Raw genomic sequence first — 21,944 nt, 5'->3', positions numbered from 1 at the left:
CTCTTAATACCATAATGAATAAACAGTGTGTGGTGCTAATTAAAATTACTCTGCTTCATGAACATGAGACGGCATTTGAAAGCAGCTTTCGCTGGTGTGCATGTGTGGTAGAAAACCCAGGATCCTGCGCTTTTTACAACCCACATTTCTCCCCCTGTGCCTTGTTCCCTTTCTCAGGGCACATGGTGGAATTAGCCACGAAGCTGGGCTTTCTCTGCACGTCATGGACATTCCATGGTTGAGCTCGGATTGCATTCTAATGATTAAGCATTGGGTTTTATCAGAAGCTGCCAAGATGCATCATTTACTCCTGGGGAAAAGAGGCAGTCGGGGGGAGAGGAGGTCCAAAGTATTTTGATCTGAATAACTAAAAGGCGCTCCTTGTCAAGTGACTGACCGGCAGTTTGCACACCGTTATTTGTCTCTTAAATGCTTAGCAAACAGCAGGGCAGAGATCTGTATGAATTCTGGCACTGCTGGTGCATATGATAGATTGATACAGGTTATAAGCTGGGCCAGCTTGTTTGTAGAAAAGCTCAAGCCAACCCACAGACGATCTGCTTTGAATTTTGGATGCTGAACAAAGTTTTCATCTCCAGTAGGGCCCATATTTCTTCCCATACCCCTCCCTTGAACTCCCCGTCTTTTTTATTTATTTTATTTATTGCTTCTCATTTGTTTATTTCCCTCTTTAAATTCTCAGATCTCTCACAGCTCAAACATGACTGGGATGAAAGCCAAGCCCTGGCATGTAATGTCAGACCCTGCTGGCCTTGATCTGACAACAAAGCTGGTACAGGCCCTGGCAGTGTTCCGAACAGCCCATGAACACCCCAAACCAGTGGGTGATGTAACCTAATCCCAGGGCTGAGTTTGGTACGATAGGCCTGAGGTGATGGTTTAAAGCAGTGGTTCCCAAACGTTTTGGCATCAGGCCCCCCTTTTTGATTTTTGAAAAACCCTCATTCCCCCCCCCCAATAGCAGCAAAACTTGTTGAGCAAAAAAAAAAAAAAAAAACTGAACAGGGTAGCAAAATTTGATGGGGGGATGCTGGGTCACCTCGTGCCCCCGCCCCCCCCTGGAATTTGCATGCCCTCCAGTTTAGGAGTCCCTGGTTTAAAGGATGTTTGTGCCTGTTGTAACCGGCACAGCAATCTGAAAATTCACCACATGTGAAGCATGCTCTGCCACACACAAATGAAGACATGGAACTAAAATGAAAGCACTGTTCTGAAGCTCCTGCTTATAGAGGAATGTGACCAAAATATTAGTTATCGTTTAGATCTCAGTAGTACCTAGATAGCCCAACTGATATTGGGAATCTGTTGTGCTAGGTGCTGTGCAAGTACATCATAAAAAATTGCCCTTGCCCCAAACAGTTTACAATTTAAATAGAGATGACAAAGAGCGGAGGAGTGAGGGGAGGTATTATTGACTTTTTGCTGGTTGGGAAACCAAGGCAGAGATTAATTGATCTGCCCAAGATGATAAAGCAAGTCTTTGACCAGCTGGAAACTGAATGTGGGCATCATTCTGTTCTACTCTTTATAGCCCTCGTCATCACTGAATCTGAAAGGGCTTTCCAGTAGCGCATTAAGTGACAAGACCAATATGTCATCGTACGTGAGTTGTTCTTTCTTTCATCCTCTCCCCGGAGTAGAATTGTGTGTGCCCTGTACTGCTTCCTGCTGGCAGCCTTTAGGTCTTGCATTTTTTTCTTTATTTTTAAATACCTGTGATGCTCTACATTTATATTACATACAGCAGGTAAGAGAAATGCACTTGAATTTGGAGTGGAAGGGGATGATGGGCAACGGCAATGGTCCTCAGTTAGGTGTGTCTAGACTACATGCCTCCGTCAATGGAGGCATGTAGATTAGACAGATAAGCAAAGGGAAATGAAGCCGCGATTTAGATAATCGCGGCTTCATTTAAATTTACATGCCTGCCGCACTGAGCTGACAAACAGCTGATCAGCTGTTTGTCGGCTCCACACGCTAGTCTGGACGTGCCGCACTGACCTGAAAGCCTTTTATCGACATCCCCCTTATGCCTCGTAGGATGAGGTTTACAGGGGATGTCGATAAAAGGCTTTCATTTCGACAGGGGAGCGTCCAGACTAGCACCCGGAGTCGACAAACAGTTGATCAGCTGTTTGTCAGCTCAGCGCGGAAGCCATGTAAATTTAAATGAAGCCGCGATTATTTTAATCGCGGCTTCATTTCCCTTTTTCGAATACACAAATCTACATGCCTCCGTCGACGGAGGCATGTAGTTTAGACGTGCCCTTACTGTGGGAGTTCTTTCTCCAGTCTAGGATCAGCTCTGAGAAAGTTCTGACTCCTGCAGATGAGCTTCATCCTTATGGTAGAAAGCACCATGGTGCAAGAGAATCAGAGTTGTTGCCCATAGTCCTTATTCCACAGCTATGGATGACAGATAGGATATGCTGGCCCCAGACCAATGGATGCATTGAAAAGAAGGACTGAGACCTTAAATGAGACCTAATATCCTATAGGAAGCCCTTGTAAAGAATGGAGGACAGGGCTGATGCATTTGCAGTTGCTAAGAGCATTTTGTTCCATAGTTGTAGTTTAGCAAGGGCTCTTTTCTTCCTTCTGTTGCAGCAAAGATTTGTGGGATGGTAACGTAAGATCCCAGGGTTAGGAACTCTGTTTCTGCTCTGCTGCGATACTGATTTAAAGAGAGAGCCTCATCGCCTTCATGATAGATATCTGGGTTTTAATGAGATGGATGTGACTTTTCAGCTGGCTTCCTCTAGCCTTACCTTTAGCTGTGCAATGTTGTGCACACAAAGTGCTCAATTTTCTGAATCTGAAATCCTGGCTCTGCTGATCCTGCTGCCACGGGTGCAGGGGCCTCGGTGTCCACAGGGGGCTGCGGAGAGGGTTGGGGAGAAGCGGGAGGGGGAGAGGGAGGGGGAGAGGGAAGAGGAGCTACAGCGACAGCAGGAGTGGGAGCAGAAGCAAAGCAGGAGCAGGCATCATGCTGAGAACAAGGGAGTGCACAGGGAGTGGCCCTGCTCCATCAGCTCCTGCCAGGTCTCTCGATGCAGCTGGATGTCCTCCTGGAGCCCACGGTCAATGGTCTGCTCCAGGGATTGGAGGACCGCCAGGTCCTGCCGCTGGAACTTGTCTATGTGTGTGTGGCACCTGTGGATGCCTCGGGTTCGGGAGGCTGCCCCAGGTGGTGTCGACCAACCCCCTCTCGCAGCTGTCCGGTTGTGGAGAATAAAGAGAGATGGTCGGTCATCCCAGGGGACACTGTGCATGAAGCCTTGGCCTCATCTGTGTATTGAGAGGGACAGTTCTCAGCTCAGTAGAAGGCGATGTGCTTGGAGCAAGGCCATGTGTGCTCTGGCCTGTGGCACCAGATCCTCAGGAGTCGGTGCTGCCCCAAGAGTGCGGGCACGCCCGTGTGCCATGTGTGGGACTGCTGAGTGTGTGTGTGTGTGTGTGTGTGTGTGTGTGTGTCGATGTCGCCAATCTCCTTCTAGAGGTTTCTCATGGAGGGATAGTGTCCCACCCTGGAGTCAGGAGCATGGCAGGCCTCTCCAGACACCCTCTGGCAAATAGCACAAGGGTCCTCTGTGGCAGCCTCTTGGGGCTGTGTGGCCAAGAGTGGCATGACATGTGCTCCCAATGCTGTGCGATCCCCGGGGAGCTACCTCCCCCCCCTCCACTGCCCATCTCCTCCACCCCCCCATGTGAAGGGAAAGTGATGGCACTCCCATGATGTTCCTTCCCTGGCCTTGGACAGCACCTGGGACACATCCACAGGGAGGGGTACTGGCTCCAGGGTCAGCAGGGTGCTGATGCTGGCCTCATCTGGCTCCTGCTCCTCCTCCACCTCCTCTTCCTCATGACCTCTCCCCTCCCCAAGGATGACGGCAGGCGTCTCGAGCCTGGAGTCCACAACTGGGGTGGAGAGAAAGGATTTCCCTGCCTCGCAGGATGCTGGCAAGGTCTTGAAATAAGGGCAGGTGTGAGGTTCTGCCCCGGAGCAGGAGCTGCCCTTCCTGGCCCTGGCATATGCCTGGTGGAGCTCTTTGACCTTCATTCACACCTGCTCCTGCCTTGTTGGCCAGGCTGTCAGCCGTCCAGGCACAGGACCCTGTCCACATTCCTGCGTCTAGCGTGGAGATCCTGGAGGTTGGTCTCATCACCTCAATAAGGTCCAGGATCTCCACACCAGACCAGGACAGTGCATTTCTTTTTTGGCCCCTGACAGGCTCCTGGGAGCCATTGACTGCTCCCTGGGAGCAGTGGAGGACTGGGTGGGAGCAGCAGACTGGCTCGTTTTGGGGGGGAAAGTGAGGTGGTGGCAGTTGCAGGGTGGCTCAGGGCTGTCAGGGCCTCCTGCTAGCCACAAGCCTTTTCTGCAGAGGCTGCAGCTTTAAGGGCTCCCAGGGAAGGTGGGAGTATATAGAATTTGGCTGAGTGTGGACAGAGCAGCCAGCAGGGCACCCTGGGAAGGGCTGGAGGCCCCCCATTTCGAAATAGCAGCTTTTACCCTGTCTACACAGCCCCTATTCTGAAATATCTATTGCAGAATAGGTGTTATTCTCCAGAGAATGACGTTTACAGAAGCTGAAATAAGCTGTCCATTATTTTGAAATTATTTCAAAATAGCAGAATTGCTGTGCAGACGCTCGCATAGTTATTTTGGAATAATGGCCATTATTCCGAAATAACTTTGCTGTGTAGACATACCCTTAAAGAAAGTGTAACAGGACTATCCAGGGCTGTTAGAGTTAAAGCTAAAAACAGAACAGTCGTGAAACCTCAGGCTTCTGGGGTTAAGCCAATCTGTAGCTCTTAAGGGTTAGGAAGAGGCTTTCGTGAGCGGAGATCATCTCATATTCCCTATTGAGAGTTGTCTCTGAATCAATGTATGCTGGTCAGTGTTGAAGGCAGGATACTGGAAATGGACTATGTGGCCATTCTGGTACCTTCCTGAATGGGATCCATAATGCCCACTCTCTGAGTGTCACATCATTGCCTGGCACCATCTCCCTTCAATCCCTCTGTCCCAACCACTGTGTCATGGACATCCCTAGTCTTGCCTCTCTCGTTTCTCCCCATTCATCCGCCTTCTCTCTTATGCACCTGAATGGGATGACATGAAGGTTCCAAGAAAAGGCACTGTGTGTAAGTTAACTATTAAAATGCAGCAGAGAGCCTCCAATGATTTAAAGTTGGGAGGGAAGCCAGCTGGATCATTAAAAAGCTACATTTTTTTATACAAGGAGGTTATATTCTGTTTAACAAACTTGTGCTGAATAATGAAACTATACAAAGCAGAGAAAGCAGCATGGTCTAGTCAAATAAGTTCTGGACTGTAAGCCAGGAACTCCGTGAGGTCTAATTCTGCTTCTGTTGTAGATCTCATTATGTGGGTTAGGACAAGTGACTTGATGCCTCTTTGCCTCAGTTTCCCCCTTTATAAAATGGAGTTGTTAATATTTCTCTTGCTCCTAGAGGTAGTTAATTCATTCTGAGAAATGTTTTCCAGGGCTCTGAGGGCAGGAGATGGTAAGAGTTATCTAATGCTAGTAAAAAGATCTGGGACATTCAGAAATACATATTGCAACATGCTACAGAATTGATGATTTTAATGAGTAAGAGTGGTTTATTTATTTTAGGGGTGGGTTTTTTTTGTTTTGTTTTTTTTTTAAATGCCAAGTAACATCTATTGGAAAGCTACTTGAGAAAATCAGTGAGTACAAATCACCAGATCCCAAATCCCATGTCATAAATATCTCCCTCTTCAGACACTCTACAAAATGGGCTGATTTGAAACAGATCCATACTGGCGCTGCAACCCATCCATGGGGACTTCCAAGCAGCATATGGTGAGACTGTCTAAGAATTCAAATATTCTGGGAAATGATCATGCAACTAATTCAAAAAATATTGGTGTCCTCAGTTAATTTAAATATGTTTGACTTGTTAGGTGTAACTAATGCCTCCCCTTCAAAGAAAAAAAATCCTTTTGACTTCAGTCCGTTTTTGGTGGCTTGCACAATCCGTATATTCTTAACTACTTTGCTTAACACAATCTGTTTCATCTTAATGACAGAAACACTCACATGGCTTAAAAAATAACAAGAACACGCTGTGTTGTGTAATATGGTCCCTGTCTATCAAATATACAGCACCCAGTAAAGATGCTACTGACACAATTTAACTTCCATTATCCTGTACTAAATGGGGAGAAGTTAATTTATTATTCTTCTAACATTTTCCTTCAGGGTGGCTGGCGCAAACAATGTTATCGGCTTTGCTTTCCCTCCTCTGTAATGCTGCTGGTGCTTGTTCCTTGTATCAGTCACACACTTCGAATTTATTTCAAATATCGGGGTTGACAAGAGACTTCCCCTCAGGGGAGCCAGCCCTGGCCCTCTGGAATGGGTGGAGCCTCAGGCAGGGCTGGGACTAGTCTTCCCCAGCCAGTGCTTCAGTGCCACCAAAGCCTCAGGACACATGTCACTGGGGGTTCCTGTGGTGATTTACAGGGCCCAGGGCTCCAACTGCTGTAAAGGTAGCACCAGGGGCAGGTGGGATCCTCGGGCCCTTTTAAATCGCTGGGCCCTGGGACAGCTGTTCCCTTTGCCTCCCCCTCCCGCTGTCCCAGTAGCAGCCCTGACAAATATATGCTACGTTTTTTGTTTATCTCTGTGCTTGATTCTAGTTCAGAGAGTTCAACCTCTCTTATTGAGGAGTAGTATACCTCCTCCTAGGCCCCTCTGACAGAAGGAGAGAGACCTAAAATTAATGCCCATGGTAAAGGACTCAAATGTGATTTCCAGTGGCACCTGGTTTTCATCCTTTCTTCTTTCTTTGTTGTAAGCTGTCTACTTAATGCTTGGATCTTTCACCCTGCTTGTCCCATTAACACCAATAGCTATTTTGTGAATAAGCACTTGACTTTGTTTTGAGTGTCTACTCAGTGTGTTTACCAGGTTAGATCTGTTCAATATAATGACAACGGCTGTTTCTTCCCTCACTGAGTTTCAATAGCTGCAGAAGATTGAAATGCAACCTCTTCTGTCACAGAGGAGGGATTTTCTAAGGCACAAATGGGAGTCAATGGGTGCTGGGTATTTAACTGCCCTGCTTTGAAATGATTCTTCAGAATTACTGGCTGCATTCTGATTCTAGAATCTTTGTAATTGTCAGCAATGAATGAAACCCAAAGAACACACTTTGACTTTGTAGATGCCATATGCAACTTCTGCTGTTGAGAGATATTTGTTTCAGCTTGTAAATCTCATATTTGATCTGGAAGTCACTGATGGAGAATAAATGTGATGATGAGGATATGCAGTAGTACCTGAACATCAGCATGCTTCTCTATAGTCTGCATATGTTAAAAGGTCTAATCTAAGAAGCTGACCTTATCCTGAAGTCAGTTATTCCCACAAGAAAACTAGCCTGTGAAGCACTTAAATATCAAAGGAAGATTTAATCAGTCCTGTTCTATCAGCTTGTGAGCCCAAAATTATTTCTTCAGAAGAACGGCCATACTGGGTCAGACCAAAAGTCCATCTAGCCCAGTATCCTGTCCTCCAGATGTGGCCAATGCAAGGTGCTTCAGAGGGAATGAACAGAAAGGTAATCATCAAATGATTCATCCGCTGTCATCCATTCTCAGCTTCTGACAAGCAGAGACTAGGGACACTATTCTTTTCTCCTGGGTTGCCCATGATAGAAAGCAGTCTGGTTCTTAACCAGTCACCTTCAGCTTATTCATGGGTCACCAGTCACCATCGGCTTATTCAGGGAATTTGAATGCAGCCTCCAAAATCTGCAGTCTTTAAAAAGCACCATTGTCCATGAAAACATATACGAAAAGCAGTTAAAAGTGCCCTATAATGGGAGCACTAGCCTGGGAGCTATGTTCCTCATTCCCATGGGAGAGACTCATATGCTACAGTGATGAGAGATATCTCGATAGATTGTTTGTGATCTAAACCAGTCCCTCAGAGGGACGGCCGAATTTGCCATTTGTTACCATTATTTTTAAACACCATCTAACATTTAACAGTAGAAATAACAAGACTAATCTTTTGCTCACTTTGTGCCTTCCCAACTGTTGAAGAAATTGCCTGCTTAATGTAAAAGGGTTTTTAGTTGTCTGTGTATGTGAAAAACATTTTGGGGAGGGTTTAAAAATGTACTTCACAGACGAAACACAGGGTCCCTCTTCTAAAGATAATGGGTAGTCTTTTGTTTTTGCTGTTTGTTTTATTGTAGCATCCAGAAGCCCTCATCATTGACAAGACCTTATTGTCTAGAATCTAGCTTTAGACTTAAGAAACCTGGGCTCACTTCCTAGCATGTTTTTTTTATGTGGCGTTAGACAAATCACTCTGTCCATCTGAGCCTCAGGTGTACACTTCCTTTCTCCACCCTTTGTCTCTCTTGTCTATGGTCATGCCAATTTTCTTCCACAATTTGATCTGAGCAAGTGGGTCTGGCCCACGAAAGCTCATCACCTAATAAACCATCTTGTTAGTCTTTAACGTGCTGCATAGCCCTGTCTTTTGTTTCAGCAAGACCAGACTAAAGGTATGTCTACACTACCCTCCTATTTCGAACTAGGAGGGTAATGTAGGCATACCGCAATTGCAAATGAAGCCCGGGATTTGAATTTCCCGGGCTTCATTTGCATAAGCCGGGCGCCGCCATTTTTAAATCCCCGCTCGTTCGAACCCCGTGCCGCGCGGCTACACACGGCATGAACTAGGTAGTTCGAACTAGGCTTCCTAGTTCGAATTACCGTTACTTCTTATGGAATGAGGAGTAACGGTAGTTCGAACTAGGAAGCCTAGTTCGAACTACCTAGTTCATGCCGCGTGTAGCTGCGCGGCACGGGGTTCGAACCAGCCGCGATTTAAAAATGGCGGCGCCCGGCTTATGCAAATGAAGCCCGGGAAATTCAAATCCCGGGCTTCATTTGCAATTGCGGTATGCCTACATTACCCCGCTATTTCGAAATAGCGGGGTAGTGTAGACATACCCTACCACAGCTACATCTCTATTACTTGTCTATTTAGAGTGTAACCCCTTTAGGCCAGGGATTCTGTCTCTCGATGTTTGTATGGATCTTGGCTGAGACCTTTTAGGTGCTATTGTGTGTGAATAAATTGAGCAAACAATTTAAGTGGCATGGAAGTGAGACTAGATTTTGGATCAGCGCCTGTAAGTCTGATGCAGAACCTGAACAAAATTAACATGTCTCAGTGTTATCCACCCAAGGGAGCATGCAGAGTTAACATGCTGGAGAGTCAGGCCTTCTACTGATCTAGCTTTGTACAGTTTGCATAACATGGCACCGTCTGCTACAGCCTGTTCACCTTCTGTACGACATCCACAGCAATCAAGACTTAGGGCAATTAAATGGGATTTCTTAAGTGGCAGCGAAAGAATGTTAATTGATGTGTGAAATATAATTATCCTCCTGGGCTCCTTGGCTTTCTTTTGTTCGTGACTGGTTTTGATTAAACAGCTCTACTTTCCAGGCCTAACTGTGTCCACGTGCCCACCCTTTTCTTCACACAGGCTTGCACTATGGAGAAAAATCTAAAGAGACTGTAGCCTTGTGCATCCCAAAGATTTTCTCAAGGCAAATGACAAAAGGGGGGAAGGGGACAGGAAAAATCAGCCATCCTTCTTGGTATTTCGGTCCTTCTCTGAGTGCTGTTTTTGGGCAAGAGCCCTGCATCTGGAATCCAGGTCGTGCCAGCTGAAAAGGAAACTCTTGTTTTGTTTGCATAAAAGGCAAAAAATCTGTTTAAAAAAGGCAATCCAAAGGAATTTTGCAGGGACTTGACCCGCTCGATCCGGAAAGTGAGTTAAATGAGGTGTGGACAAAGCCTTCTTGAGGCATGCAAGAAAGTTTCCAGGATGGTCAGGAAACTAGAGGGTGGGATCCTATGCGTATTGCTAAGTATTACTGCTACATCGTTTTCCTTATTTTCATTCTGGTGGGCTGGTGTAAAGCACTGCATGTGGGCGTTTATAGCCAGCAAGGTGCAGGGCTCTGCAAAGAATTGAGCATCTGAAACTGAAAGCTTCTTCTGAATCCATTGATCAAGACATAAGAAAATGAAGGGCAACCCAGGACTAAAACCTACAAGGAGTTTTTTTCAGCTCAGATCTCTAGATCGTTGTTTGTTTGTTTGAAAAAAACCTTTAAAAGCTGCCAGACTGGCAGTCCTGCAAGCTGACTGTTCTTTAAACTGGTACAGTATAGGCAGCAGTGGGCCAAACCGCCTCATTTTTCTCCACGCTGATTGGGGCAGCTGTCTGGTCTCATACCCAATCATTCCTTGGCCTCTTGGCTGAGGTCACCAGCTATGGAATACAGTATCAAAAAGCTAATTCCTTTTTTTGTGGTATCACTGATTTCGGAGAGATATGTATATTTAAAATAGAGGCTGCCACTCAAGCAGGTAATTTTCCCAGTAGGGGAATGAATTTCTACCTGCTGCTTCTGAGCCTGTGTTCTATTTTATTTAGGTTTTTATACAGCACCTGTCACCATATTATCTAATCATATAGGCTACGAACTAAGACCACCGGCTCAGTACACCACCATGCATTAGAGGATAGTGACTTAAAATTATCATCTGATGACCACACCAGAACTGAACTTGCACTATAGCTACAAGACTCCCTTTACCAGTTTTCTCAGCTCTACTTGCCCTTCTGAGCTGCTTTTGTGACATTTTCATTAAGAACCACGCATGTGGAGGGAAAGGGGTATTGCTTATGGTGAAAAGACATACATTTGCCCTCTAGCTGTGGTGTGTAAGAAGGGCCCAGTTTTCAAAATATCCCATGTGTGGGTCATCTTTAGTTTGGGTGAGACTTGACTTCTGAGTTCCTGAGGACTTGTCTTCACTGCATGGTGGATGGGCGCTGCAGGGATTGATCCATCAGCAGTCGATTTATCGTGTCTAAGCCTCAATAAATTGTTCTGCAAGCACTCTCTTGTCAACTCCAGTACTTCTCCAGGACGAGAAGTGAAACCGGAGTCAATGAGAGAGCAGCCTGCGCTCATCTTACTGAACAAAAGACACCACAGTAAGTATATTGACTTCAGCTGTGCTGTTTGTGTAGCTGAAGTTATGTAGGTTAGGTCGGGGGTGGACGGGACAGGGTAAGTGAAGTTATGAAGTTTAGATCGGGGAGGGGGAACAGGGTAAACATAGACAAAACCCTAGTCACATTTGAAAATGGGGCTTAGCCTCCCGAGTAGACTAGATATTTTTAGCTAGAAAATGCTGATTTATTGAACCAGAAAATTTTCACAAAAATCTACCCATTGTGATGAAACTTTGATTGGGATCCAGGATGGCAAGAGAGAGCAATTCAGCCTCATGCTTGTCTGTGCCTGTACATGGGAGATAGGAGACACAGAAGTCCCTGTTCTTCTGTGTATTTGAAAGAGGAACTTGAACTGGGTTTCTCACATCTCAGGTGAGAGTCTGAACCACCAGGCTACTGGTTATTCTGCAGTCTCTCTCTCTTGTGAGTGTGTGCGTGCATGCTGTGAAACATTTTGAAAATGGGACCTTTCTGACAAAACAGAAACAAATGTCCAGACCTTGAATTTTTTTTCACCAAGCAGAATTCTTGTTTTCCAGCCAATATAGTGCTGTCCACACTGATATGTTGGTCTGTGTAATTCTCTTTGCCTGAGTGTGTGAGGCTTTTTCACATTCCTGGGCAACGTAAGTTAAATATCAACTTAAGCGGTAGTATAGAGCTGCCTTACAAAATTAAAAATGAAGCTCATAATTGCTTCTTTAGTGGCATCCAAGATAAATGCTCCTTTCTCTGTGGCCTGTAGCATGATATGTACAATCACAGAGGTGGGGCAAGTGTAAATCAAAATATCAGGGGAAAAGGTCTGACTCCTTTCCTGCTTCAATCGAGAGCGAGAGAAATGGAGAAATCCTCACTTAGTGGAGCTGCTTGGTGGAGACAGCCATCCCATCCCTTGATACTGCAGCTCTGTTCTAGCTCATTTAGCACCACGGCCCTCCATAAACCAAAGGGAGTACAAGATGCCTAATGTAGCGTGAGGAGCAAGGCGGGGTTAGCCAGGCTGTGGAGAATTACGGCAACCCTGGAGAATGATGGTCTTTAGTGAGCAATTCCCCCCACCTCCTTCAGGATCACCACCTCCATCTCCCCCTTCCCCTCCACAAATACTTCTCTCTTTCTCTCTCTCTCCCTCCCTCCCTCTCTCTCTCTCTCTCTCTCTCTCATGCACTTTAAGCCTTTTCCTCTTCCTCATTAAAAGTGCCAAGATGCATGTCAAATGCCTGGAGCAGTCTCCTGCTTTATGGTTGTATTATGGCACTATTACGATTTGTCTAATTTGTTTTTTTGTGGGGGTCTTAGTGCTCATACTGCAAGTGTTTATGTCAAGTGGAGACAACCCTGTGTGTGTGTGTGTGTGTGTGTTGGAAGAGGGGGCTCTGCTCTTAAAGGGACCTGCATCTTTTCCTTTTTCTTCTTTGCCTGTGCAAGAAAACCACTTTTATATGAGAAAAAAGAGATTTTTCCTTATATGAGTAGTGTCCCTATGGGTCCTCCAGTGAATGATGCGTGCACACATGGGCCCTCTTGCCTGGTGACTTTCAGACTACAGGGCTGTGCCTTGGATACCCTTATAGTCCATTATGAGGGTATATGGATGAAAGAGGAAGGGATTCCTCCAGTTCCTTCTCAACAACCTTGCATGTTGAATAGTAATAGAGAGGTAGCCGTGTTAGTCTAATCTTGCTAAAACAAAAGGAAAAACTATGTAGCACTTTAAAGACTAACAAGATGGTTTAATAGGTGATGAGCTTTTGTGGGCCAGACTCACTTCCTGATCTGAGGAAGTGGGTCTGGCCCACGAAAGCTCGTCACCTATTAAACCATCTTGTTAGTCTTTAAAGTGCTACATAGTTTTTCCTTTTGTTTTCTCAACAACCTGTAACTCAAGATGAAGCATTTGAAAGCGGGTGACCTGACTCGCTACCTCTCTTGCTTATTTTCCTCTTCCTTCACTCATTTCTCTTTTTTTCTGTTATTTAGCATAGTTTGTGCCTTCGGAGGATTTTTTGCTTGATCTGGGAACATTCCTCGATACCCATGACATCAGAGCCCCCACCCTCAGCCCAAAGCATCGGATTTCTCAGAGAATCCTAGGGCTGGAAGAGACCTCAGGAGATCATTGATTTCAATCCCTGGCCCAAAGCAGGACCAACCCAACTATATCATCCCAGCCAGGGATTTGTCAAGCTGGTGACCATCCCTGCTCCTGCAGGAAACAAAGATTATTGTACCTGGTTCCAGGTTTGATGTGGCTGTCAATGTTGTGGCTCTGTGTGTGAATCTGGCTTCTTGGCACCCTCTTCCAGATTTTAGAAACTGCTTTGAAATCTCCCATCAGGACACACTCGAAGGAGAGAGAGAGGTTACTTACCCTGTGCAGTAATGAGCTCTTCCAGGTATGCATCCCAATGGTTGCTCTGACTCACCCTCCCTCCCTTCTACCATGGAGTCTTTGTGCTGGACTTCCAAGGTTGAGAAGTAACTATAGTGGTGGTGAGTCTGCCCCCCTCCCTGTGTGGGTGAACTAAAGGTTAACAAGCAGTTCTGGGCCCAGAAAGCCCTGCTCAGCTCACAGAGGACAGACAGAGCAGGGCAGCAGTTATGCGCCAAGCCCTATCACCAAGCCACTGGAGGCCCTTCACCCACAGGGAAATCCTCAGGAGTATGATCTCAGAAATCCAGATGCAGACCATTGGCACCAGTGGAGGAGCAGAAATTGGGGTAGGAAGTGGCCGAGGGAGCAGTTATAAGGACCTCCTGCCCCTCTAGTCTCACCATTGAACTATTTGTCTTGTGACTGGGTTGGAACCCAGTGGAGCAGGGAACGACCGTGTTCCACTCTCCCCGGCCACTGTCTCTTCCTCCAAGTTCAGACTTCAGTCCCCTGAGAAGGCTGCTTGTTGCATTTGTGTTTCATAAATTGGGCCAGATTCACGGTTCCTTTATGCCAGTGCAAATCCAGAGTAACTTCAATGGGTGGAGTGGCTAGTTCCATTTGAGCTGTTGTAAGAGAACCCCCTGGGAGAAAGCTAGAAGCTCTGCCTGGGTGTGAACTTTGCCATATGGTTTTGCACACAATGCTTGACTCAAGCAGGCTGGGTGCCACTTGTGTGGAGTTATGGCAGATTTCCTGGGGAAAGCAAAACATTAATGCAGCCCGTAGCCACTGTACAATCTCAGTTTGTCCTGCTTTGAGCTGGTCTCATCCTCTCTGACAACTACTCTTGCTAAAACTCAGCCTACCTCAGGAGCTTGGGATCTCCCTTTCACACAACTAGCACTAGCCTCCTTTCTGTCTCTTCCGTCAATCTTATCATTGTTAGTCATAAGCCTTCTCCTTGGCAGCTTATGCCAGTCATAGCAGTATTTCCATAGCGCTCTGCCTCATCAGTTTCCAAGTGTAATCTCTAAATATATATCTTCTGCTTGAGTCTCTCAATTCTTCTCTCTCCACTGACATTTTGTATTTAGCTTCCAAGGCATTTTGGGAGATAGCTTGTTGGAAGATAACCTGTATAATAAGGTTTCAATGTATTGTATTGTACTGTATTTCCTCCATACAGCAAAGCCAAATTTGGTCTAGTTTTCTTGCAAGCATCTCTAGTTCCTTCAGCATTAATTGTTGCTGCTAGACTGGAAACCATAACAAGGAAGTGTTGAGAGTCAGAACATTGCGGCAGGGTCAGGACCTTGGTTTAGTGACTCATGCTTCTGGAAAGGAACCTTTCCAAAATACCAGCGATGCTGAGATGGCACTGCTGCAAATGGGACGTGAGATGGTTCTTAGCCAAGATCCAAGTCATGTTCCCATTTGGACAGGAACAGGGGAAACGGACCCGCCTCCAAGCAGAACTCAGAATCCTTCTCCTGCCTTTTCACCTCTTCTTCTACTCTTGCCCTTCCTTCACTAATCTTAAGAATAAGAAAAGCAAGTTATTTCCTGTCCTCCAGTTCTGGATTCTTGCTGAGTGCCCTGGTGCAGGCTGGGGTTGAACAGGGCACAACTTTCCTATCACTGGTTCAAACTTGGTAATCCCAGGATTCTGTGCAAACTATTCTCCCAGTTCCACTTCTCTGAGCACCAGTTGCCACGTTTTGTGTGAGACATTTTGGATGGCTTGTATACCCCATATGAATCCTGGCATATTGAGGAAAGCCTGGTATAAAGCCAATTTACTATGTTGTAAGTTACTTTGTCTTCAGATCTTCCAGTTAAAAGAGCCTCTTGTTAGTTTTTCAACAGGTTTTGAATTTCCTAGACACTGTAACATGAAGAAATCCATTTTGACTGAGGATCTTTGCCACCAGCAAGGATAAGCCGGGGCTCCACAGCATCTCAGTTGTTGCTTGTGGTTAGTTTGTGACCTAAATGTTTGCCTGCTCCTGATAACTCTGAACCACTTTGCAATGGAGACTAAGGAAAGAAGAAATGTGCCTTGACAATCTATTGTTTTGTTCTGTGGGAGCTAAACCTCAGAGGAGTACGCTCTGTCTAACAGCACAGCTGAGACAAAATCTGATGCAGCTGATTTGCTGGGGACACCCTTCAAGTCCTGAAATCTCGAATGCGCTCAGTAGTGGGCTGCTATGCTTGGACACACTTCCTGCTAATCTCAGGGCATAAACACTCAGCGGCTCCAGACGCTTGGAGAAATAAACACACTGACTCAGTATTAAATATTTCATCATAACACACTAAAGTTAAACCTCACTGATCCAGAGTGACCTGCAACCACTCAAGAAACTGTTTCCTTTCTTTTTTAAATAATTTAACTTTTTATGGGGTAAAATAAAGCAGAAATGGACTCCTGCATGGCCGACTTAACCTGGATAAGTAAAGTCATTTCAACTATAGTAAAAGCTGCTTTCTTTCAGAAACGGTACTTTGGAAATTCAAAGAGGACTGATTTGATGTTTTGCCTGTATCATTTAAGGTCAACTAATACTAATGGTTACATATATGGGATAGCATGATTCATGATCACAGTACATTTAAAGGGGCAGTTTCAGTAATATATTATGCTAGCAGATTTACTTGGCATTGCTCAGGTCCATATTTTTGGGGTGGAGGGGTAGTGTGGAGGGAGCAGGAATCAGGATGGGGGTTGCAAAGTGTGTGTGGGGGTTCAAGTCAGGGGGGCGAGGGTGTAGGAGTCAGGGCAGGGGGCTTGGAGGTGTGGGGGGTGAGGACATGGGGTGGGAGGGCCAGGTCATAGGGTTGGTGTTTGTAAGGGCTCAGGGCAGAGGGTGAGGGGCGCAAGAGTTAGGGCAAGAAGATGGGGGCTCAGGGCAGGGGTTGGCATGTCTGAGGCGGGCTCACCAGGGCAGCTTGGTCCAGTGGTGGTGACTGCTAGGGCACCTGTGGCCACGCTGCTGCAGTGGCAGTGGCTCCCGGGACTATGCTGAGCCACTGGTGGTGGTGGTGGCTCTACACTAGGGCCAATGGGTGGCAGTTTGGCTTGAGCTCACCCTGTGATGGGTTGGGGGGGAGGGAAGGCAGAAACAGTGGACACTGCAATATAACAGTCCCACCTACAGCCCCACTCCCTTTCAGTGTTATGGAAAACAGTCTCATTCCAGGCACATCCCATTTTCCTGGTGCAGCCAAACCCTTACGCTACTTTAAGTTAAGATAAGAGAATCTGAATACCCAATTGGGTGGTCCTAGTTCTTACAGTGTAGGAGGAGTTCTTGAACAAATGGACTCCCATATGGACAGATAGTCAGATGCACATTTCTAAAATATATAGATAGATAATACTCATTATTAGACTGAAACAGCCTTGGGCATGGGCACATGCTCCCTGCCTTTCCCACTCTTTCAAAAAGTACAGAAATCTGTTCAATGACTAATAACCCATACCATCACTTATGCATTTGGCTGCATGTGAGCAAAGGCCATTTCATTCACAGGTGTTTGTCAAGTGCTGAGTAGAGGTAGATTCTAGCCTAGAATAGCTGAGCTCAATGCTAAGGGTCTGATCCCAACCCTATTAAAGTGACTGGGAGTCTTTCCACTGACTTCAAAGGACTGTTGAATAAGGCCCTAAATTGCCAGAGAGAGATTTTTCCAGTAGTCATTCTGGGTAGAAAAACAGCTTACACACCAGATGGGTGCCAGCTCTTATCTTGGCTGTAAAAGGCTTGGGAAACATGGCAAGTTCAGATGGGTTCGAGGAGTTAACTGATTGTATAAATACTTTGGATGTGTCTGGCCAGCAAGTGACAGATACAACATGGACAAATGTTTTTTATAGTTTGAACTCAGATTGCTAATCTTTCCTTGTGTGCTAAACTATATCTAACCTGAGATCTCTCCAGGTGAAATGTCAGCACATAATCACTTTCAGCATATAGGCATGAACTCCAACAGAAAATGTTTTTGTTTGTTTTGCAGGATAATGTAGTTGAATAAATATGGTAGTGGAGGTCCCCCCAGTTTGTGCTGAGTTGTTGACTGTATTTAAATCAAGTTGTAAATAATTGTTTAATTTGCCTTGCTTTGAAATGTATGTTATTTTATTTAATTTTCCGTGAGCATGAAGCATGCTATATAAGTGAAAACCACTGGGGATACATCTACACAGGAGGGCAAAAGTCAAATTAAGCTATGCAACTTCAGCTATGTCAATTGCCTAGCTTAGGTCGAAATAGCTTGATTCGGCTTTTGGCATTGTCAACACAGCGGAAAGTCAAAAGAAGAACAGTCTTCCTTCGACTTCCCTTACTCCTCTTGAAATGAGGGTTCCAGCAGTTGGAGTAAGAAGTCCTCCTGCTCGACATTATTTCAGAATAAAGGCTTGTAGTGTAGATGCACATTTTGCTATTTCAGAATAACACTAGTTATTCCAAAATAATGCTGCTGTGTAAATGCACCCTGGCTGATTGAGACAAGGAAAGAGCAACAGCCACATTTTTTCTCAGCAGTCTGTTAGTGGCAACCATTCTAAAGACCACATGGGGCAGTGGAGAGTATCAGACAGAACTGTGTTGTATTCTACTGGGATGCAGATACAAATGGCAACATTTAACAGTGCAGCTGCTCCAGTGTTTTACCAGAGTTACAAGAGCCACAGTGAAATATAGTAAACACTCAAGTGAAATTTAAATGGATAAGAACATAAGAATGGCCATACTGGGTCAGATCAAAGGTCCATCCAGCCCAGTATCCTGTCTGCTGACAGCGGGCCAATGCCAGGTGTCCTAGAGGGAGAGAATCAAACAGGTAATGATCAAGCGATCTCTCTCCTGCCATTCATCTTCACCCTCTGACAAACAGAGGCTGGGGACACCATTCCTTACCCATACTGGCTAATAGCCATTTACGGAATTAACCTCCATGAATGTATCTAGTTCTCTTTTAAACCCTGTTATAGTCCTAGCCTTCACAGCCTCCTCAGGCAAGGAGTTCCACAGATTGACTATGTGCTGTGTAAAGAAGAACTTCCTTTTATTTGTTTTAAACCTGCTGCCCATTAATTTCATTTGGTGGCCCCTAGTTCTTATATTATGGGAACAAGTAAATAACTTTTACTTATACACTTTCTCCACACCACTCATGATTTTATATACCTCTATCATATCACCCCTTAGTCTCCTCTCTTCCAAGCTGAAAAGTCCCAGTCTCTTTAATCTCTCCTCATATAGGACCCGTTCCAAACCCCTTATCATTTTAGTTGCCCTTCTCTGACACATTCTGACAAACTTGGGTTCAGCTGGTTTTGATCGCAGTGCAGTGTGATACAGGGGTACGAATGGTGCATTATGAGTGGGATGCACAGGAAGCTTAATAGCACTATGCTTCTAAATATGCTCATTCTCTGTATTCAAACCATGGCTTGAGATGACAAATCAAATGTGATTTGTTTGCCTCACCTGGTTGCAATCAGTGCAAGTATCTACTAATTGCCATCTACTAGTACTACTACTGATCTTTCAAGAGTCCAACAAGATTCCTCAGATGCGAAGGAGAATTTTGTATAAGGGGGAAACAACTTCTTTCTTTGGAGTCTTTGGCCTGTGTTAGTTAGAATCAGATTTACATGTAGTTCTTGAGAGCACACTGTTATTGTGGGCAGAAGAGCCAGGGCTGGTCCATGGAGTGTCTTGCTATAAACAGGTTTCTAAGACCTTGTTGTAGATCAGTGGTTCACAACCTTTTCCTATATCTGGAGTTTGATTTGTCCGGTGTACCCAAGATACACCTCATTTAAAAACTGCTTGCTTATAAAATCAGACATAAAAATATGAAAGTCTTACTGAAAAATTGCCTTCTTTCTCATTTGTCTGTATGAAATGTGTTTGTACTGACTTTGTGGTTGTACTGACTTTGCTAGTGCTTTTTGTTTGCTTATTGTTAAACCAGACAGAAATCTAGAGGAGTTGATATACTCCCAGAGAATCCTGTGTACTCTCAGGGGTACACACATCCCTCTTTGTTGTCCATGATCTTAGTGTAGCCCAAGGTCCAGTGCGTTTCAGCAGCAGCCCTGGGAACTATAAGTTATGGACTACAAACTGCAGCATGTTGGGAGAACTTCCTGGTTCCTGCCAGGATGCGCCCTCTGCCCCCAGGAGGGGCCCGAGGCCGGCTGCAGCAGCTGGCGCCCTAGGCAGGGTGGTGCAATCGCCACCCTTGCCAGCACCGCCGTCAATGGCCGTGACATCATCGGGCGCCTGGGGCAGCGGCACCCTAGGCAACTGTCTAGCTTGCCCAGACTCATGGGCTGCCCCTGTCTGCCCCCAGCAGGGTCTCAGCAGTGACTGTGCTAGAGGCAGCACCCAGGCTGCGTGCTGAGTGGAGGGGCTGCTGAACTGTGATCCTGTTTTGTTTTTTTCCAGAATAAAGCCTGTTCCTGGTGGTTTGTCTGAGTGGGTCTGGTCTGAGGTGCTCACACACAATATACACAATGCACTGCAGAGCACCCCAAGCAGCCTCAGGCCTAGCCTCCCACATGGCTTCCCCTATGCTGAATAACCTCACACTGGGTTAGTGAACAGGAGGGGTTACATCAGCATAACCAATCTTTTGGAAAGTGGTCTATAAGAGTGTTTATCCTTGCCATCACTACAAAGCAAGTGAACTGGGTTATAATACCTTGCTAGCAAGATCTCTCTTTATAACATCATTCTTCTTCTAAGGTTTAAAATATAGTGGAGATTAAACTAAAGGGCCCCGAAGGACAGAGGAATGGGGAGATCTTGGGGTTCCAGTCCTGAGAATTTGAAGAGCAAGGATCTTTTGTGGATACTTAGCATTTCACAAGATCAAACTCTGTCGTCTTAGGTGTCTGTCTATTGCGTAGGTCTTCACTGAAGCCTTTGTTTTACAAATCCTGCTTCTGGAGCCCACATGGGAATAAGATTTCCAATATCCTCCACACCCTCCTTTCCTCTTATTGCAACATCAGATCCAAATCTTTAGCTAGGCCTCTGAGCCCCTCACAACTCAATATGTGCTCCTTAGTGTTTGAGGCAAATATTGGTGTTAAATGTGGAGCAGGATCCCATGCAGAATTTGGAAGCCTGTTGGCTGCAGGGTGGGTGGGTTGAAGGACAGGACATGTCATATGTCCACAGAGTTATTCCAGTAGCCTCTCCCTTTCCCCTTCTATGGAAGGAAGTGGGTGTTTTTTCTGTCTTTAACCCACCACATTGAGAGGGTTACTTTCGTACCTCTGGTAAATGTATGCCTGAGAGCAATAAGGTTTGTCTTACTAATTACTGAACAAGCCTTCTGTGCACGTCTGGGTTCTAACTGTGGTTTCCAGCAAAATGCTCTTGCTCGAGTTTTAACTAAACCTCCGCAGGAGCTACAAAAGACCCATGTCTCTGAAAGAGCTGTAGAGCTGAATACAGAATCTTTGGCATGGCTACCAGGCTTTACATAGATGGAGTCGATCTTAAATTCCAGGCAATAGTGATCGGAGCCTTTCTCCCCGATCCCATCCTCTCCTCTTCTAATCAGGGCTAAATGGTAGGTTTGTTCTCACATGTGTCCCTCTCCTTCTATAAACACAAAATTCCTTAAACAAACCCAGTGATGGACATATTTTTTAAACTCTTCTGTTTATTAGAAGGAGCTAGCTAATCCTTGTGTTTATGTGCAGTAGGGTGTGTCAATCTATAAGCTGGCCCAGCTAATGAAATTCATCTGTTCTCCACCTTCCAGCTGAAGGGAAAGGGGAGGGAGGAAGAAAAATCCACCCACTCTCCTCAGTGTAGCATGGTAATATGACCAGCAGTGGGGTTTGCAACCATTTGCTCAGAAAAGGAATAGTGTGCTGTGGGGGGAGGCAAAGTGACTGAATGGGAGAAGTGAAGGGAAATATCCCCCCTTCAATTAGAGTAATTAAAATGTAGTAAAAATAAACCACCCAAATGAGAGTCTGGCCAAAACAAAGTCTTAATGCACAGTTATGGTTTAGAAGAGTCTGCTGTCAGCCATCCCTATGTGTTGGCAGGGTGCTCTGGTGTCTGTCTCTGACATTAAGCAGACACCACCGCAAGAATGAGGACAGGGGCAGCGCCTGGATTTCACTCGGGTATGCAATGTAACCAGCGGCGGAGCTGCCAAAGCACAGCATTCATCTGAGAGGGCCTGCCAAATGCCAGTTGCTGTGGCTTTCTTGGTTCCAGGCTGCAGCATTTGAGTTTGGTACACCAAGTACTGCACGGAGCCATTCTAGAGGCTGCTCCAGCCGGCAGAATTGTTAGAGGGGTGGGAATTATATCCCCCCTTGACAGTTCCCTAATATGTCCCTCTAAAGAGGCTGTTGTCTCACTGCTGTCTGTTTTATTAC

General features: G+C 45.6%; 2 long non-coding RNA genes across 4 annotated transcripts in view; both read left to right on the top strand.

The window, feature by feature from the left end:
* The window catches only part of LOC112546562 (uncharacterized), a 37,810-nt gene that overhangs the window by 3,472 nt on the left and 12,394 nt on the right, over positions 1-21,944 (top strand). The window lies entirely within an intron of this gene.
* LOC142818795 (uncharacterized) lies at positions 10,961-16,229 on the top strand. Its single transcript, XR_012896447.2, has 3 exons — positions 10,961-11,115; positions 13,123-13,538; positions 15,375-16,229. It is a non-coding gene; the product is annotated as an uncharacterized LOC142818795 (long non-coding RNA).

Source organism: Pelodiscus sinensis, chromosome 17 (genome assembly GCF_052426305.1).
Source record: "Pelodiscus sinensis isolate ZL-2025 chromosome 17, ASM5242630v1, whole genome shotgun sequence".
Lineage (NCBI taxonomy): Eukaryota > Metazoa > Chordata > Testudines > Trionychidae > Pelodiscus > Pelodiscus sinensis.
This window is presented reverse-complemented; position numbering and strand designations above follow the sequence as displayed.